An 18513-nucleotide genomic window follows, 5' to 3' on the forward strand; every position below is an offset into this window, starting at 1 on the left:
CACTTCCTTTCCTAAAAACACTAAAAATAACACCATGTGGCCGAAATTAATCCGGAACTCTCCACCATAGCGTCATAACCCGCGGGCAGTTTTGATACCTTTCACCCTATACACACCACCTCCTGAGAGAATTCAGGACGCGAACGCCACCTTCAGCCTTTGTTAGCAGGCCAGGCTGATGTTGGCGCAGAAAGTCACGATCGGTAATCGCTAATTCATGACAGATGCGCCGCGTGAGTGCGTGGACAGCACGCGCAAGATCGTCGTTGCGAGAGCCAAGTAGAATGAGACACGAAGGGCGCATTAATTATGCGCTTTACTGGAAGAAATGCATGTTTCCAAAGACCTCAGTTTTCAGACTTACGCAACATGCATGGAGAACCTGCGTAGGTCCTGTTTCCGCAGTACCATGCCAGGTATTTGAGTACACTTTTAGACCAAGCAGTTGCTGTCACTGGGGAAACGTTGGCGGACGCATTTGACCGGGTCCCAGCGGGCTGCGTATGCAGTCATACTTACCTGGTGCTGGGACTTCGGTGATCATCCAGGCCGAGCCCCGGGTGGAGGCTGGCCACTGCACTGCGGTCGGCTGAAGCCCGCCACTTCCCCAAACTGGGGAGGCTGGAGCATGTAATTTTTGGTAGTGGGGTTTGGCGTACGCGCCAGCCCCTTCTATGAACAAATCAAAAGAAAGATGTATTATTATACGTCGCATGAAATCAAACCCACTAGGTTCCTTGACGCACACGCTACCCAAACTTGGTATGTCACGTCATACTTTTAAGGCGGAGGTTACGCCTTAATTTTGCTAGATCGGCACGTTACGCATAGGCCACGAAGGAGGGAACAGGATGTCGTGTTCTACTCTTAAAGCGAACACTTAATCGGTCCACAATTTTCTAGCAAGAGCTGCACTAACCACAGTTTCGAGTGACGTCAGAGCTGGTGCTCCTTACTGCGCACGCGCAAGGGGACAGGTGTGCTGCAGTAGCGGAGATCCATTGCCATGGAGAAGGCAGCCGTTGAGCGGCTTCGCAAACATGATGAGCTCAACTCGTCCGATCCTGAGGTTGTGGCCTGGGAGCTGGCGGTCGGGAAAAGGAATAACGATCGGTGCAACGCCGAGAGAGCAGCGGAAACGCCTGAGGAGCGAGAAGAGCGCCTAGCCAGGAGGCGACGTAAGGACGCGGAGCGGTTGCAGCGTCGCGCTTTGGCCCAGCTGGATGAGCCGCCTTTCGAGGACGTGAACGCTCGGCACATGACCGACCACGTGATCAGACTGACTGAATGTTCTACAGCGACCAACATGCGTAACCAGGGGGGAATTGCACCGCTCGCTATGTATATCCTGGCATAGCTGAGCTAAGCCACTGCTAATTTTTTTTTTTTACTGCCTTCGAGGGCGCTCCTTTTCCCAGTCGCACAGCATGGCGACAGTTGTCGCGCTCCGGACAGGGGTGTTATTGCTGCGCAGCCCTTATTTTAGCTCGAAGGCAGAGCAAGCTCTCTGGTACACGTTACACGTCGAAATTGCCAAAATTTGTTGGGCCACAGCGCTGAGGGATTCCGCGTTTTCGAAGTTCCAGAAGCCTGATATGGATATTACTTACGGTGGGCTACACGCCCCTCAATAATAAAGGAGGCTAACTGTAATAGTTAACAAGTTAGCTATTCAATATTAGTTAACCAGCCTGCCAGTCAGTGGGTCTTAGTTGTATTCTGATATATTACACCCCTGACAATGCACTGCCGAAAAACGCGTTCTTCTAAAACAAAAAAATCGTTTTCAGGAAAGAAAATGACGTCCCGCCGCGGTGGCTCAGTGGTTAGGGCGCTCGACTACTGATCCGGAGTTCCCGGGTTCGAACCCGACCGCGGCGGCTGCGTTTTTATGGAGGAAAAACGCTAAGGCGCCCGTGTGCTGTGCGATGTCAGTGCACGTTAAAGATCCCCAGGTGGTCGAAATTATTCCGGAGCCCTCCACTACGGCACCTATTCTTCCTTTCTTCTTTCACTCCCTCCTTTATCTCTTCCCTTACGGCGCGGTTCAGGTGTCCAACGATATATGAGACATACTGCGCCATTTCCTTTCCCAAAAAAACCAATTATTATTATTATTATTATAAGAAAATGACGCAGTAACTGTCTCACTGATCTCGGTGGGCGCCCGAACTGCGCCGTAAGGGAAGGGATAAAGGAGGGAGTGAAAGAAGGAAGAAAGAGGTGCCGTAGTGGAGGGCTCCGGAATAATTTCGACCACTTCGGGATCTTAACGTGCACTGACATCGCATAGCACACGGGCGCCTTTTGCGTTTCGCCTCCATCGAAACGGGGCCGCCGCGGTCAGGTTCGAACCCGGGTACTTCGGCTCAGTAGACGAGCGCCAAAGAGCCTGTTTTTAAAAACTGTGTAAAGTCTTAGGTGAAACACCGCGTATTCTTTGTGTAGCCCTGTGATAGAAAAAAAATAGAAAAAAATTGCTTGCGGTTTTTTTTTTTGCAGGCGCACGGACGTCATCGCCACGTACCTGAAAGGGTGATTGAGGTGTCTACTGACCCCAGGGAGGCAGCTATTTGTCTTACCTTATGAGGAACGATATGAGGAAAGATTGAAAGAAAGGACGCGCGTCGCAACAACCGCGTTATCTAAAATAATAATAATAATAATAATAATTGTTTTTTGGGGAAAGGAAATGGCGCAGTATCTGTCTCATATATCGTTGGACACCCGAACTGCGCCGTTAGAGAAGGGGTAAGGGAGAGAGTGAAAGAAGAAAGGAAGAAGAGGTGCCGTAGTGGAGGGCTCGGGAATAATTTCGACCACCTGGGGATCTTAAACGTGCACTGACATCGCTCAGCACACGGGCGACGACGGCGACGACGACGACGACGACGGTGACAGAAACCCCCGGTGACAAAGAGCCCCCACCACATGTGTGAGAGCCCCCAGATACCAGCCGCGTAAGAGTAGGAAGCCACCGTCCATCCCCCCATCCTGATCACGTTGCCAACACCAACACCAACGAACCCATAGACCACCAGCCGCCTGTTGTAGTAGTAGCAAGCGTTTTCATTAAAATAATAATAAAAAGGAAGGAAAAGATTTTTGCTAGCCCCGGCATCTGCCATCGATACTGAAGCACCTGAGCTGGGGCAGCGGAAATAAAGCATATCAGGCAGAACGGAGAGATGAAATGAAAGAGGTGAGGGAACAGGGAGAGAGGATAGGGGGAGAGGTAATATACACATCCAGCTGGCGTGGCGGAGTGGTTAGCGTGCTCGCCTGTTGCTCCAGTTCTGCGTTTACGTCAAAGCGTTGCCTAAGCAAACGCAAGCAGCGCACATCTCTCCGTCACCACCACGTAGCTCAAAGCACGATTGAGGCGTCCGCGGACCCAAGGAGCCAGTTATGTGCGCTTACTTTCATTTTATGACTTTTCCGTACAGATGGAAGTTGATGAAGAGGACGATGTGCAATGCATAACGCGAGAATGTGGCAGTTTACACGTTCCGTCGCTTCTGAAGTAACGACAAAACACCGCCACCACCACCACCAACAACAACAACAACGCGAGGCTTTATCGGCTGCGGCGGTAGCTTAGTGCTCTCGTGGAGTGGCCAGCGGAGCTGATCTGTTCTCGCCGCCGCGGGTACGAAACCCAGTTGGGGCAATATTTATTTTATTTCTGTAGGCATCTGAGAGGCTTGAGACCAACATCGCTTTTTTCAGGATTGCTAGTCAAGTAATGCTTTCGCTCTAAAACAGAAGACTCCAGCTTCCGGGTTCGAGGTCCTATGTCGTGGTTAGGGCGCTCGGATACTGATCAGGAATACCCGGGTTCGAACCCGACTGCGGCAGCAGCGTCTCGATGGAGGCGAAACGCAAAGGCGCCCGTGTGCCGTGCAGCGTAAGTGCACGATAAAGATCCCCAGGTGGTCGAAATTATTCCGGAGCCCTCCACTACGGCACCTCTTTCTTCCTTTCTTAGTCCTTCCTTTATTCTTTCCCTTGCGGCGCGGTTCAGGTGTCCGCCGAGTAATGTGAGAGATATTGTGCCGTTTCTTTCCCAAAAAGCAACTAATTTACGTATTCGAGGCGTACACACAGAAAGCTAAGCTAAACTAAACCTTTACTTTAGCCCAAGTTCGAGACGCATGTATATATAGAGCGTTCTCCTCTTGCGTCTCCTTACGTTTGTGTTACCAAACTTCTAGCCGAGGATCGCGGCACTTGGAGGGTAGTCGCTCGTCGCCAACGGAAAGTCTTCCCAGAGTCTTACAAAAAGAAAGCCGAGAAGAATGAAAGTAAGCAAGTGCAAGCGTTCACAGCAGCGAAGAAAGAGGAGAAATGCGGGGAGATGCTGATGGCAGCAAGTATGACTACGTGGTTGGAGCGAGTTCAATCTGGGTAATGCGGGGCCGTGACGCAACCTGTTGAGCCGCGGTCGTCGCTTCAATGCCCTCCCGACGACACTGGGTGTGCTGAACTTCAGCGCGGAGTTCCCGCTTGTCGGCGCTGTCGACGGCGTCTCCTCCGTGCAGGGTGCGAAACGTGTCCTTCCGTTTAGCGCAGTTGCCTTTCGTGTTTGCCTTTTCCCGACGTGGTAGCGGGAACTGAAGCCATGCACAATGCAGGGCCCGAGCACAATCTTCCACAAAGAATGTAAGACCGAAATCGGCAGGCATACTGCGAAGCGAGAGGGCGACTTTATAAAAATAAAAACAATGTGAACAAAGAATAGACCATGGCTGCGCAATTTACTTGCTAGACTAACAGCAGATGCTGCAGCAAGGGCTGAAATTTCGGTCCCTGCTTCATCGCTCGCATTGATAAGAAGGTACAGGAGCGAGGCCTCTGGTTTGATAACATCATATTGAACTTGACCGATGAGTTTTTCTAAAGCCTGGAGGCGGCGATGTATCTCTAATGCAATATGGGGCCTGGATGCCCATGCATTGTTTAAGAACAGTACATCGCATCACTTCGAGCTTTCACGTTCTAGCAGTGTCGTCAAGAGCTTCGTTATTATTCTGTAGCTAAGGTTCTTGTAATTAAGCAAGGCTTTCATAGGGACTGATTGCTGTATTTCCATGATTGTTGCTAATCGCTGAACGAAAGACTAGAAAGACATGACACTCATGGTGACCAACTAAAGGCACCGTGCACAAAAAAAAAAGCTTGCTTGCTTAACATATTCACATATTTGTTTACGAAATCAACGAGGACAGGCCGGCGAAGATGGTGAATGCCGGTCAAGGCAAGGGCCGCTTGGGCTCCGACAAAAAAATAATAATAATAAAGCTCTTCTTGCGTGTGCAATGTGCCTTTCGTTGGTTTGCTTTAGTGTCATGTTTCCCTAGCTTTTCGTGCAGCGATTTACAGTTGCCGGGCTTTTTCTCCCGCTGTCATGTACTTAAAGAACAAAAGAAAGTGTGGCACTTTTGCTTTCTGGCGTGCAGATGGCTGTTGGTCTGCAATAGGTTGTGGCGCTTGGTGTGCATGTGCACTGATTGCATGCGCAGTGTGCTCCCGGCACGGTAACGCTATTAGCAGACTGGTAACGACAAGCTAGAAAGTTCTGCCATGGGCCCATGCGCATGGAATATGTGCCAAGCTCGCGCCCAGTAGTGTGCCGGCATCGGAAGTGATATACGGTAGAGCTAAACTAAAGCGATCTGATAGATAGGTAAGGTTATAGTATGGAGGGTTTAACGACTTTAAGCTGCATATGGTGGCTGTGAGAGACGCCGTAGTGGAGAGGTTCCGGATTAATCTCGACCACCCGGGATTACTTAATGTGCAGTGACGTCGCGCAGTACATGACCGTGTTGGTCTTTCGCCTTCGTTGAAATTTGGCTGCCATTGCTAAGATTCGATTCCGCGTCTTTAGGTTCAGCAGCCGAACGCCACTGCCACTTAGCCACTGCTGTTAGCATGAAGTTCATTTACAGCAATCGCGATTCGCCTATAGCGCATGCGCATATGGTGGCAGCGGTAGTGTAACTATATGCTAGAGCTTTCTGCCAGAGGTTTATCATGTACACATCATCACCATCATGATTTATTATAGTGATAGCTTTTGATTAAAAGGTTAACGGGTGAAATGTGCCGGTCGTCGTCGTCAAAAAGTGCCCTTGCAGACAAGTGTGACTCGGAGAGGCGGACGGGCAGAGGGCGACTGGACCAGCACTCCATCAAGGCGCGATCACGTGAGCACCTCGTGAACATAGCCGTATAGTTATTTATTTATTTACTTATTTAAATTACCCCTCAGGGCCAGTGGCATTATAGAGGGGGAGTGGTAAATATGCAAAAACACAGAGAAAATACAGTTGGTTACAAGAATGTTTAAATAGCATATGAATATACAATGCTAGCTATTGCTACGGGGAACTGCTTATAATTTACAATGCCAGCAACTTCTGCGGGAAGGTGGTTTAATTCACGTGAGGTTCGCACCAGGAATGACTGCGAGAAGCATTTCGTGTTGCATGACACAATATCAACCTTGTGATTATGATCAGTGCGGCGGGATACATAAATTGGCTAGGGGGTGAGGTGATCACGTAAAGCGGGATGATGACACAGCTTATGGAACAGGGGATCACTGGAACATAGCCAGTGCCCCATACATTGCACTAACTTTCCCAAAACAAACGTAGCTAAGCTTCCCTGAAGGGCTTGTTTGTGTTGATAGTCAATTAGTGTCCGTGCTGCACAGCAGTGGGAGGCAGGAAACTCGCACGGTCATCCAACACATGCTGCATCTTTCTGGGCTCGATCACTGTCGCACGCAAGTTAGCGCTTATTTTCCGTGTAACCGGCTGCGGAATCACCATTCATTTTTTAATTACCATTAAGGGCCCCATGAGGCATTATATTGAGAAGAGGGAAAAACAAAATGCAATCACGGATCACATAAAGTAAGCAAGAAATATAAATAGCAGACGCATGTTATCAGTGATGTGCTAGCCACCCTAAAATAATATTGATTAAAAAAAAATATCGATATCAGTGACTCAATTCACTATTCCATTTGACTGCATACGGTACACCTTGCAGCATATTGTTTTGTGTGTGCTGTTCCTGTTCAAGATCACATTAACTTTTCTCCCCAAATGCTGAAAAATCTGTATTTTAATGTCAAGTGTGTTTATTAGTAAATCTGCTTTTCAATGCCTGTTTATAACGTGTTACAACCGTCTCTATTACTTCTTTGTCAAATCGTTCAGCCGAAGTATCTACGGAGTTGCGTGCTACGTCAAATCGTAATAGCGACTTTTTTTTTTTTTTTACGGCGTGAGCTGTTATAGGGAACCCACCCTGAGCTGTAGTGTGTATAAGTCCGGCCAAGGTCACCGATCGAAGCAACGAGGAGAGAAACGTGACGTAACTAATAGAGCGATGGGAGAAGAAGGGAAGTAGGGGGAGGAAGTGGAGGTACACTGTTGCTGACAGTGACATGAAAGAGAGAAAAAAAAAACCCTGGCCACGAAAGAAAGAAAGAAAGAAAGAAGGAGAGAGAAATCATAAGGACGATCAAGAAGGAAAGAAGAAAAGAAGGGGAGAAAATGCATAGCGAAGAATAGAAAGATCTAAATCTCAAGCTGCTGGGCAAGGTGCGAAAACTTCCTTGTGCGCGCAGCGTTGCCCTACACCGCTCGCTAAAGCAGCAACGAAAACCATCGGACACGTGAGCTGGTCTAATCGCTTGTGTGTTTTTCTCTTCTTCCGTGCATGCAAAAGACATTATCTGTTTGAACGACGAGTAAAAGAAGCAATGTTGCCAAAAAAAGATGCATATTAAGAGCGGAGATGTTCACCAAACTATGACGTGACCGTCCTATTATGGTATCAATATCTGAAAGACAACATGAATTCACTATAAAAAGCCAACAAAAAGAGTTGGCTCCCATTGCAAGTTTTATCTAAGAGCTACGTTTCGCTTTCTTTTGCAGTGCTATAACCTGAGCACTTGCACTTCTTTTTTATCTTTCCTTCTTTTTGATGTGAGCTTTGTCGAATAATAATAATAATAATAATAATAATAATAATAATAATAATAATAATAATAATAATAATAATAATAATAATAATAATAATAATAATAATAATAATATTAATAATAATAATAATATTAATAATAATAATAATAATAATAATAATAATAATAATAATAATAATAATAGGTTTTGGGGAAAGGAAATGGCGCAGTATCTGTCTAATATATCGTTGGAAAACTGAACCGCGCCGAAAGGATTGAGGGAAACATGAAAGGAAGATGTAGGTGCCATAGTGGAGGGCTCCGGAATAATTTCGACCACCTGAGGATCTTTAATAATAATAATTGGTTTTTTGGGGAAAGGAAATGTCGCAGTATCTGTTTCATATATCGTTGGACACCTGAACCGCGCCGTAAGGGAAGGGTAAAGGGGGGAGTGAAAGAAGAAAGGAAGAGAGAGGTGCCGTAGTGGAGGGCTCCGGAATAATTTCGACCACCTGGGGATCTTTAACGTGCGCTGACATCGCACAGTACACCGGCGCCTTAGCGTTTTGCCTCCATAAAAACACAGCCGCCGCGGCCGGGTTCGAACCGGGGAACTCAGAAACAGTAGTCGAGCGCCCTAACCACTGAGCCACCGCGGCGGGTCGAAGAAAAGGTTAAAGCATGGTTTTTGGTTGATGGCAGTTTCTTGCAGGTGTTCTGCTACCTTTGTATTACTTTTGGGCTTTATTTTTTGTTCAAATAAAATCTTTAAATATTTTCTTGCATATGTACCCCCATTCTGATGAAATAAATTCTATTATATTGTGTCTAGAAAAAAATAATTCGTGGTGTATTTATTTATCAATCATATACTTTTTTCAGGGTGTGCGAAAATAATTTGATAATTTCAAATACAGTCTTTCTATGGCTGTTAGAAGCCGTGCGGGTCGCTTTCGCACGTGTGTTCCTGCATTTTGACGCCCCCTGGAGATTTCAGAGCAGTCACACGCCTGCACTGCTCTGTTGTCGAATAGACGTTCGACCGCACCTGCATCACGCACGTGTTTCGCCCCTGTGTTTGAGGTGGTGTCCGCTGCCACAGCGGAAGTCAAACGAGCCGACATACGAACATCGAAAAGGAGTTCACTGACTGGCTCGTCAGATTTCTCGCACTTCATTTCACTTATTCTCACTGAGCTGAAGAAATTAGCCGTCTCACGTCTAATTTCTCTGGCTACGTCGGAGAAAGACTGTTCTGCTGGCGCTAAGAGAAAAAAGTCATCAGTCATTGTTCTTAGCAGCGAAGCAGCGGAAAAAGGGCAAATGTGAGTTCAGGGCCCCGTCTGTCGTAAAGTGTTCCACTTTCCCTCCTTTCAGGCGGACCGTTTTTCAAGGAACTATGAACCGCGCCATTAGGACGCGCCGAGACAAAGGCGCAGAGCGCAAGTAACGAAACGTTATAATGTGTTAACGGGCCGCTTAACACTGTCTTTATCGCTTGCTTAGCGCGCCATAACGTCTCTTCGCGCGAGTGCTGTATGCCGCATACGCTACAATCGCATCGGCCGTCTTCCGGCTCCTTGAACCGACTCGGCACTTCAACGTCACCATTCAACGTCTCATTCTTCACGCTCTCTCTTTCCAGTTGGTAGGGGGAATGGGGATGCCGGACCCCTCCCGTGTCTCGCCTCCCGGTTTTCTTTCCTTCCCGTTGCCCCCGCAAAAAAAAAAAAAGCTCCCTAAAAAATTCGTTATCCCTTGCTTCGTTTCGCCCTGGCCGAACAAAACATCGTTTTGTCTTTACAAGCACATGCTTCCACTTTGATGAATTGTTGTTTTATTTATTACTGTAATTGTTTTTGGTTATTTTACAGCTTTTTGTTTATTATTTATTTTTCATTTTAAGGAGAGAGGAGAGGGCGGGAGGGGGGGGGGGACCTTAAGGAAGCTGCGGCATCGCTCTGCGCCGAAGAGAACAAAAAATAAAACGGCGCCTCTTTGTGTGAAGTCACCGAGGCGACTCGATTACCGGCTTTCGCCGTGCTAAGCAATGCACGCCTGAGTTTTTCGGTAATCGCCTCTCTCCCTTTTCCCCCTCTCCTGCGTGTGCGAGTTTTTCTACGTACGCGACATCGGTTGTGAGCCAGCGCGTATCACGGCCTGGTGGGACGACAGCGCTTCGAATTTTTGTTCCAGCACGCACTCGTTGTTCTTTCGAGAGCGCGCAGGTTGAAAATTAGACGACGGCAGAGCAGGCGCCGGCAAGAAACAGCCGTAATGAAGGAACGCGATGGATGGTGAAAGAGAGAGAGGGGGAAAATGAACGAGCTCTGCTTTAAAGCGGACAGTTTGAAGCCGCGGCAAATAAAGGAAGGAAAGAAAGACAAGGAAGAGAAAAAAAACGGAATCAGTGCGCCGGCCTAAAGGAGACGTTTCGCCGGAGATTGGGCTCACGCAGCCAGTGCGGCATCAAAGTGGCGTTCATGAGGCGTAAGCGGACGATCATTAAGGAGAGCGATGAGACGGGATGCTGGGGTCGTTTTCGGTTCGCTTCCGCCACATTTCCTTGCCGCCTTTGCTGCGACGGGCGCTGTCTGCGAGGAGCGCGAACGCGTTAAAAGGACCGCACAGTCGGGCTGCCGGGGCGAAGAATTGCATTTGGCGCCTCCCTTAACAGGACCTCTTTGCTGCGGTGTAGTCGTCGAGCTGACATGCTTGACAGCCTCCCAATGTGCGAACGGCTTGTCTCTCGTTGAGAAACAAATCTGCACTTCTCTCTTCTTCGGACTCTTGCCTCATACGAAGCGTATATCATTCAATGCGTACAAGCGTAGATTTTGTTTTGTTTTTAATTTTTCGTTAAGGAGCTCCATGGTGCGTAAAAATTGCCACTGAACCCGTCGTTTGGGTCGAGAAACCCATCTTAATCTTTCCTATCGTTAGTCAGTGCGTAAAATGAGTCGTGTTAATTCGAGGGTGCTAATTCGGTGAAGGGCTCTGCTCCTTGAGTGTGTGGAGCCTTGTGTGGCACTGATAGTGGGTCTCGATTATTTCGCTTTCCTATTCTATCCACGCTGAGTGTGTTTCGTTATCTCAGTTCGCACATTACTTCTCTTTTCTCTTATCAATTCTTCTCTATCGCTGTGCAAGCCCATGAAATCTGGACGAACACTTCTAGTTCGCACTGCTGACACCACGTGCCGGACGGCGCTGAACACTCAATATTACCGAGGGAATTTCGAATGTTCGGTACATCCCATTAATTTTTTATGGCAGTCATAAATAGTTAGTGTGATTGCAGGAAACATTTTATAGGCGAGATTTTGCAGTGAAGAGGAAAAGTCGGTCGCGATAATCAACATGCTTGCGAAGAATCTCTCGCAACTATCTAATTTTCTAAAAATTACGTTTAAAATTTGCCCATCAAGTTACGCGGAGTTCGTTAATGTCGGTCTGTCTGTTGTTGCCAGGAAGAAGGAAAAGTGCACAGGCCTGCCCACTGGCTCAAGCCGAGCCACAATCGCTACCACGTGAAGATAGTAGGAGAGTTAAAAGATGGGATAGAAAGACAGGATAGTAAAGGCGCGCGGTATAATGACCCAGGCCGATCCCGGAGGCAGTGCAATACCGGGCCAACCGGTGGCGGAAGTGAAGCAACTTTCAAGCACTCCGCCACATTTCCAAAAATAAGCCGAATTGGGAACCGTATCAGATATTCTACGGGGTCTCCAATGGCGGTCAACAGATGATGCTAGTTGCCGACATTCAGTAAAGCTGCGCATGTGAGTGCCGACCGCCTTTCGTTTGCTAGGTGCAAACTCAGGTTGCTCATAAGAGTTCATTCATTCACTTCTTGTTGGTAGTTTTACTATTATTACTATTATTATTCTTATTGTTTCAGACAGACTTGACGCCAATCTTCTTTCTTACTTGTGCTGTAGGATACATTCGATCATGTGCGCTTTCACGTGCAAGCGATTCCCAGGAGGTCTGACTGCAACTGCCGCCAGCGACAAAACTCCCCATTCAGTTCGTCCGACGGCGGCTTACGCGGAAAACGAGGTTCATATCCCGATAAACAGGTGCAAAGTCCCTACGCAATGGACTCAAAGCTTCCTTCCAGGTTGCGCTCCCCAGAAACACGTACGAAGCGCTCTTTAGTCGAAACGCTCCTTTATGAGAGCACAAAAAGGCAGGAAAAAAGAACAAGAAATAACGTGAAAGTTGCAAAATGCGAGCGCCAAATACCCTCTCGAAGTACTTTACTTACAGAACCCATTGTCACCGGTCCAGCAAAAGGGACGTTCTCGTGTCCGGTGAGGCCAGCGCAGCTCTTCTCGCCCTTTCTTGGCATAGTGCGCAGAAACAAATAATCAGCGCCCGGTTTCCAACACTGTGCTCTCCCAGAGCGGGAGATTATTCGCTTCACTCCCAGAAGCCCCGCACATGCTTGAGCGTCTGTGTATTCCGGGTCTCGCGCGACCATTTCAAATCCCGAACCACTCAACTCTCCCCTTACATTATCCCCCCGCCCTCCCCCTGGCTGAAGGGAGCAGTAGCTTCGGCGAGGCATCTATTGGGAGCGCGTCCGTAATCGTTTGCGGATTAATTCGCGAAGAGCTTCCGGAGGAACCCGCCGGGAGCCGACAGCGCTCCCTCCACCCCCCACCTCAACTTCGTTCCATTCCTTCCCCCTCCTCCTCTTTCACCGCATCACAGATTCCCTACGCTCCCGGTCCCCTTCCCACTCGGCATGCCGTTGCCGCTGCCATTCCCACGAGCGACCGACTGCCCCGTGTCGGGAGCTGCGACCCGCCGCGGAGAGGGCGTTCGCGCGCGCGCGCGCACATGGTCCGCACCGCCCGCTGCGCCGCACCGCGCATGCGCCGCCGAGCGCCTCCGCCTTCCCCATTTTCTTCCCTCCTCCTCCCTTTTCTTTTCCCCAGGAGCATCCAGGCTGTCCCGACACCGCGAGGAGCCTCCCTTTCGAGTAATCAGTTTAAAAACGGGAGCGCTTCCCGCGAAACGGCTCATTCGGGACGGAGGCGCCGACACTTCTAACCGCGTGCCTCAGTTGCCGGACTCGGGCCTCTCGCCGGTAGTGCCACGTGTTTGCCGAAGCGTCGTGCGTGTTATAGTACGTGGTAGTACTAGTACGGGTGCGTTCGCACGGTGACAGGAAAATCGTAGCAGACGTAACTGATGGATCCTTCGCTATAGCTCGAGTCTGAGAGCTTTTTTTCTTTTCTTTTATACTTTATCATCAGTCTTGTTGCTCTTTACACTGTCAGTGACTTTCGCTGCGGTGTAGGATTCACTTTGTGTAAAGACTCCCTGTGGTGCTGTGGCTTGGCACTGAAAGGCTCCGTGGCACTGACCTGAGTTGCACTGGACTATGAGCTCAAGAAAAGAAGTCGGCACTGGAGCGAGTGCCTTGTCGTGAGCCGATAGCGTGGCCGGACTCAAAGGCTGCCCTCGTTGAAAGGGTGGCCTTGATTCAAGTGAGTGCGCTCTATTCTTTCAGCTACGAACGACTTTCTCTTCTCTGCTGGCGAAATTTTTGGCGTCCCGTTAGCGAATTATCCGCGGTGGCTACGCCCGTGCTGCATGCCTCTCAAAAAGAGGCTCACTCGGAACTCTGGAAGCATGATCTGCGTTATCCCATTGCTGGGCCCCCTGAAGGTCTAATTTGTAACTTAATATGCGAGCAACTCTGCTGCGTACGAACGATCAGTTATACTGCGTACAACTGCTGCCAATGAATGGAAGGAAATCCGGTGAGGTCGGGATAGGCCATGAAATTGCGACGTGGGAGAACTGCGTTGTTTCGTAACCATTTATTCATCAGCCTAGTTTCCATTTTTCAGGGCATGTTTCTATTGCAAAGCTGTTGATTGGCATTGCCTGCAAGTTATCAGCCATGTCATAACCTGCTCCAAATACTGATGGTTAATGGAGAGGAGGTTAAATCAGGAATAAGTTTCTACCAAATGCGGAGTCAGGTTCACTTCGTTTTATGCGCAAGGAATCCTTAAGAAATAGGCGAGAGAAACAACCTTGAAAATTATACAGGCGATATGAGCTGAGCCGCAATTCTAGGTCGTTGCTTCCTTCTTTCCAGTTCTTTATTTCGCTACAGCAATTCTGAAAAGCCCGAAAAGTCGACGAAGGGCGCGGTCTTATTAAGGCGCGTGTGGCAACGTGGAATAATTGCAATTTTCCGCGGAGACAATATTATTGCGCGGTAAATTATAAAGTTGATACGTGCACGCCGGCTATCAGATACATCATAGTAGAGTCTGTGCATTATTTTTATCTTCTGGTGTTCACAATAACGTGCACTGACACTGCATAGAACAGGGACCTTTTAGATTACGCACTTGTCGGAATGTGGCCACTGGGACCTGGATTCGAACTCCCGACCTTGTGGTCCGCAGTAGCAGTGACTGAATCATCGCAGCAGTCCTCATCGGTAGCTGACGCAATGTTACTACTGTATTCAGGTCTCTGATTTCACTACCTACATAGTGTTCATTAGCTGCCTCAAAGGAATTATTTAAATGGTAGGGAGGTAGGAAAAAAAAATTCTGCCGAAATGCTGGCTGAAAGTGGGATGTCAGGTAAGTAGTATTTAGCGTTTCAGTTCGAGCTGCACCTAAAATAAGGATACAAATATTGAAAAAAATGGAGGAAAAGCGCATTTGCCACGGCATCGGAGTTAATTTTCGACAAGCGTGTCCCGGTCTCATGAACTGAATCTAAAACGGAGCATATCTTCAGGCATGGTCAATTTCAAGCGGGGTATGTTTAAGCAGCTACACACCTTAGTTTGCTTAGTTCGGTATATGGGAGTTTAACGTCCCAAAGCGACTCAGGCTATGAGGGACGCCGTAGAGGAGGGCTCCGGATAAGTTTGACCGTCTGGGATTTGTCAACGTGAACTGACATCACAAAGTACACGGGCGACATCACAAAGTGCACGGGCCTTTAGCATTTCACCTCCATCGAAATGCGACCGCCGCAGCCGGGATCGGACCCGCTTCTTTCGGGTCAAGAGCAAAGCAGCTTAACCACTGAGCCAGAACGGCGGCTGTTAAGTAATTCTGCTTTGTCCAGCGTCGCGATCACGTTAAGGATAAATCGGGCTCCGCTGCGTGCAGGAAACGCCATACGCTTCGTTAGCGCATATACTATATCTTTGCCTTCAGCGCTGTTGCTTTTGGCAATGCTCACTGCGCAGTGTTGTTAGAAAGTAGGCCTACAGTATAAAAAAAAATCCTTCGGGAAGTGCATGTACCCGAAAGAAACCAGAAATGGCCTCGATCCAGTGTTGGAAAAAAGGAGGAACGATTTTTAAATTTAGGATTTTTTTTAAAGTTAGTGGCGCGCATGAAACACCACGTAGCTCAAGATGAGTATTTCGAATAGCGAATAATATTCTTTCTCATGCATCTCAAGAGCGCACAATAAGAAAGTTCCTGAAGACGCTCACGCATCGAAACACGAAGTTTGTCATGCGACAAATTAGCGTGTTAATAAGTGAAGAAAGGATGCATTGCGATTTTCTTTCTTTGTGTTTGGAAATATTCTTTCTTATTGCTTCTTCTGGAGATACGTTTGTAGCTGCAGTGCCTATTTGAAGGAAATATCGTGTTTCGTTAAATGGAACAAATATTCATTGCTCTACCTCCACAATAACGATAGCTGCTCATTCGGTTAATTAGCTACTGCTCAGCTTCGTGCGAAAGACTTAGGGAGGAAAAGCTTTGTCATTTGATCTGCCTGCAGAAAAAAGAACTTGAGTTTTTTTCACCACTATGTTGAAGAAGTACTTCTTCAACCCAGAGTTGAAGAAGAAGAGGTTAAAAAGAAGCGGCTGAAGAAGTACTTATTGAACCTAGGGATGGTTGAATACCCACTAAATAGCTATTGGTGTGACATCGCAAACTCTGTCCCTTCCTATCTGCGATTTTTTTAGAGCCCCCACTTTAGTGTTTCTAAGGCGCCCGGGTGCTGCGAGATGTCGGAGCAAGCTGAGAGGTATATTTAAAATTGATCCGGCGCCATGTACTAGGTTCTTCCTTTCTTCTTTCACTCCCCTCCTTTACCACCTTCCCTCACGGCGCGGTTCAGGTGTCCAACGATATATGAGACAGATACTGAGCCATTTCCTTTCCCCCCAAAAAAACCACAAAAAAATGTACTGGGTGCTCCTTTGTTCATTCTTTCACTACCTCCTACATCCCTTCCCTCACGCCTTTCAATGGAGGTGAAACGCAAAGACACCCGTCTGCTGTGCGATGTTAGTGCTCGTTAGAGATCACCAAACAGAGCCGTCATAGCGGAGTGGCAACGTCTCCGCCTCAAATTCCAAAGGCCTTGGTTCGATTCCTAATAATAATAATAATAATAATAATAATAATAATAATAATAATAATAATAATAATAATAATAATAATAATAATAATAATAATAATAATAATAATAATAATAATAATAATAATAATAATAATAATAATAATAATATTAATAATAATAATAATAATAATTGGTTTTCGGGGAAAGGAAATGGCGCAATATCTGTCTCATAAATAATTTCGATCCCCAATTGGCCGAAATTATTTCCCGAAGCCCTCCACCACTGCACCTCTTTCTCCCTTTCTTCGTTCACTTCCACCTTCCTCCCTTCCCTTACGGCGCGGTTCAGGTGTCAGCCGAGATGTGAGACAGATACTGCGCCATTTCCTCTCCCCCTAAAGAAAAAAATTTAACTTTTTATTTTATTAGTACCTGCAGAGGGGAAAGAGTGAAAATTGGTTTTTGAGAGAGGAAATGGCGCACTAATCGCCTCATACCTCAGTGGACACCCGAACCGCGCCGTAAGAGAAGAAATGATGGTGGAAGGGAAAGAAGAGAGAAATATGTGCCGTAGTGGAGGGCTCCGCAATAATTTCGACCGCCAGGTGATCTTTAAGGTGCCCTAACAATGCTCAGCACACGGGCACCTTTGCGTTTCGCCTCCATCAAAACGCGGCCACCAGGGCCGATGACAAGATAGTCCTAGCACTCGATTTCAAGGGTGCGTCTGACATTATTAAACATGGCGTCATACTAAAGTATCTTAGCCAGACCAACTGTGGTCCTCGCACATTCAACTACACCAAACATTTCCTAACAGACCGCTTGACCTATACATGCATACAAGAGACCGAGTACGGCCCGTTCGAGATGGGAACGCGGGGCACACCACAAGGCGCTGTGTTGTCCCCGCTTCTCTTTAATATTGCCATGATGCACCTCCCGGTACAGCTGGCGGGTGTCGGCGGTGTTCAGCATGCGCTGTACGCCGACGACATCACCATCTGGGCCACTACGCGAAACAGGAGAGATGCAGGAATGCCTGCAAGCAGCGGCGAGCATAGTAGACCACTATGCTACGTACTGAGGCCTCCAGTGCTCTCCGCGTCCAAGTCTGAATTTGTGCATATTTGACATTCTCCGATATTCAGAATCTCCGTTGATATTTCAACCCGCCCCGGTAGCTTTGTGATTAAGGCTCTTGGCTACTGATCCGGAGTAACCAGGTTCGAACCCGACCGTGGCAGCCGCGTTTCGATGGAGGCGAAACGCTAAGGTGCGCGTGCGCTGTGCGATGTCAGTGATAAATAATTGGTCTTGGGGGAAAGGAAATGGCACAGTATCTGTCTCATATATCGGCGGACACCTGAACCGCGCCGTAAGGGAAGGGATAAAAGAGAGAGTGAAAGAAGAAAGGAAGAAAGAGGGGCCGTAGTGGAGGGCTCCGGAATAATTTCGACCACCTGGGGATCTTTAGCGTGCACTGACATCGCACAGCACACGGGCGCCTTAGCGTTTTGCCTCCATAAAAACGCTGCCGCCACGGTCGGGTTCGAACCCGGGAACTCCGGAGCCATGGCCCTACGTGGCCTGGACACATGCGCGTAATGTGAGGGCTGTGCGGTGGCCCTGAGACCTTGCACGGTCCAAACTCGCTTGCTTAATAAAGTTTTCCATCCATCCATCCGGATCAGTAGTCGAGCGCCCTAACCACTGAGCCACCGCGGCGGGTACGATGTCAGTGCACGTTAAAGATCCCCAGGTGGTCGATATTATACTGGAGCCCTCCACTAAGGCACCAATTTCTTCCTTTCTTCTCTTGGTCCCTCCTTTATCCCTTCCTTTACGGCGAAGTTCAGGTGTTCGCAGATATGTGAGACAGATACTGCGCCATTTCCTTTCCTCGAAAACCAATTTTCATTGTCAGTTTCATCTTCCTCTCGCCAGCGGCCCCATCCATGAAGCGCGGGAGCTTCGAATACTCGGTCTCTTCATTAATCCGCAACGCAAGCCAGACATAATAATTATAATTGGTTTTTTTTGGGGAAAGGAAATGGCGCAGTATCTGTCTCATATATCTTTGGACACCTGAACCGCGCCGTAAGGGAAGGGATAAAGGAGGGAGTGAAAGAAGAAAGGAAGAATAGGTGCCGTAGTGGAGGGCTCCG

At 48.0% G+C, this 18513-nt stretch overlaps 1 protein-coding gene and 1 non-coding gene across 2 annotated transcripts in view; both read left to right on the forward strand.

The window, feature by feature from the left end:
- Positions 1–511: 511 nt before the first annotated feature.
- Positions 512–672, forward strand: LOC144126452 (U1 spliceosomal RNA). The gene has a single exon (XR_013313499.1). It is a non-coding gene; the product is annotated as a U1 spliceosomal RNA (small nuclear RNA).
- A 12347-nt stretch (positions 673–13019) lies between these two features.
- The window catches only part of LOC144123248 (uncharacterized), a 65442-nt gene continuing 59948 nt past the window's right edge, over positions 13020–18513 (forward strand). The window contains exon 1 of the mRNA XM_077656108.1: positions 13020–13488. The gene's annotated coding sequence lies outside the window, so the exon portion shown is untranslated. The remainder of the gene's footprint in view (positions 13489–18513) is intronic.

This window comes from Amblyomma americanum, chromosome 3 (genome assembly GCF_052857255.1).
Source record: "Amblyomma americanum isolate KBUSLIRL-KWMA chromosome 3, ASM5285725v1, whole genome shotgun sequence".
Taxonomy (NCBI): Eukaryota; Metazoa; Arthropoda; class Arachnida; order Ixodida; family Ixodidae; genus Amblyomma; species Amblyomma americanum.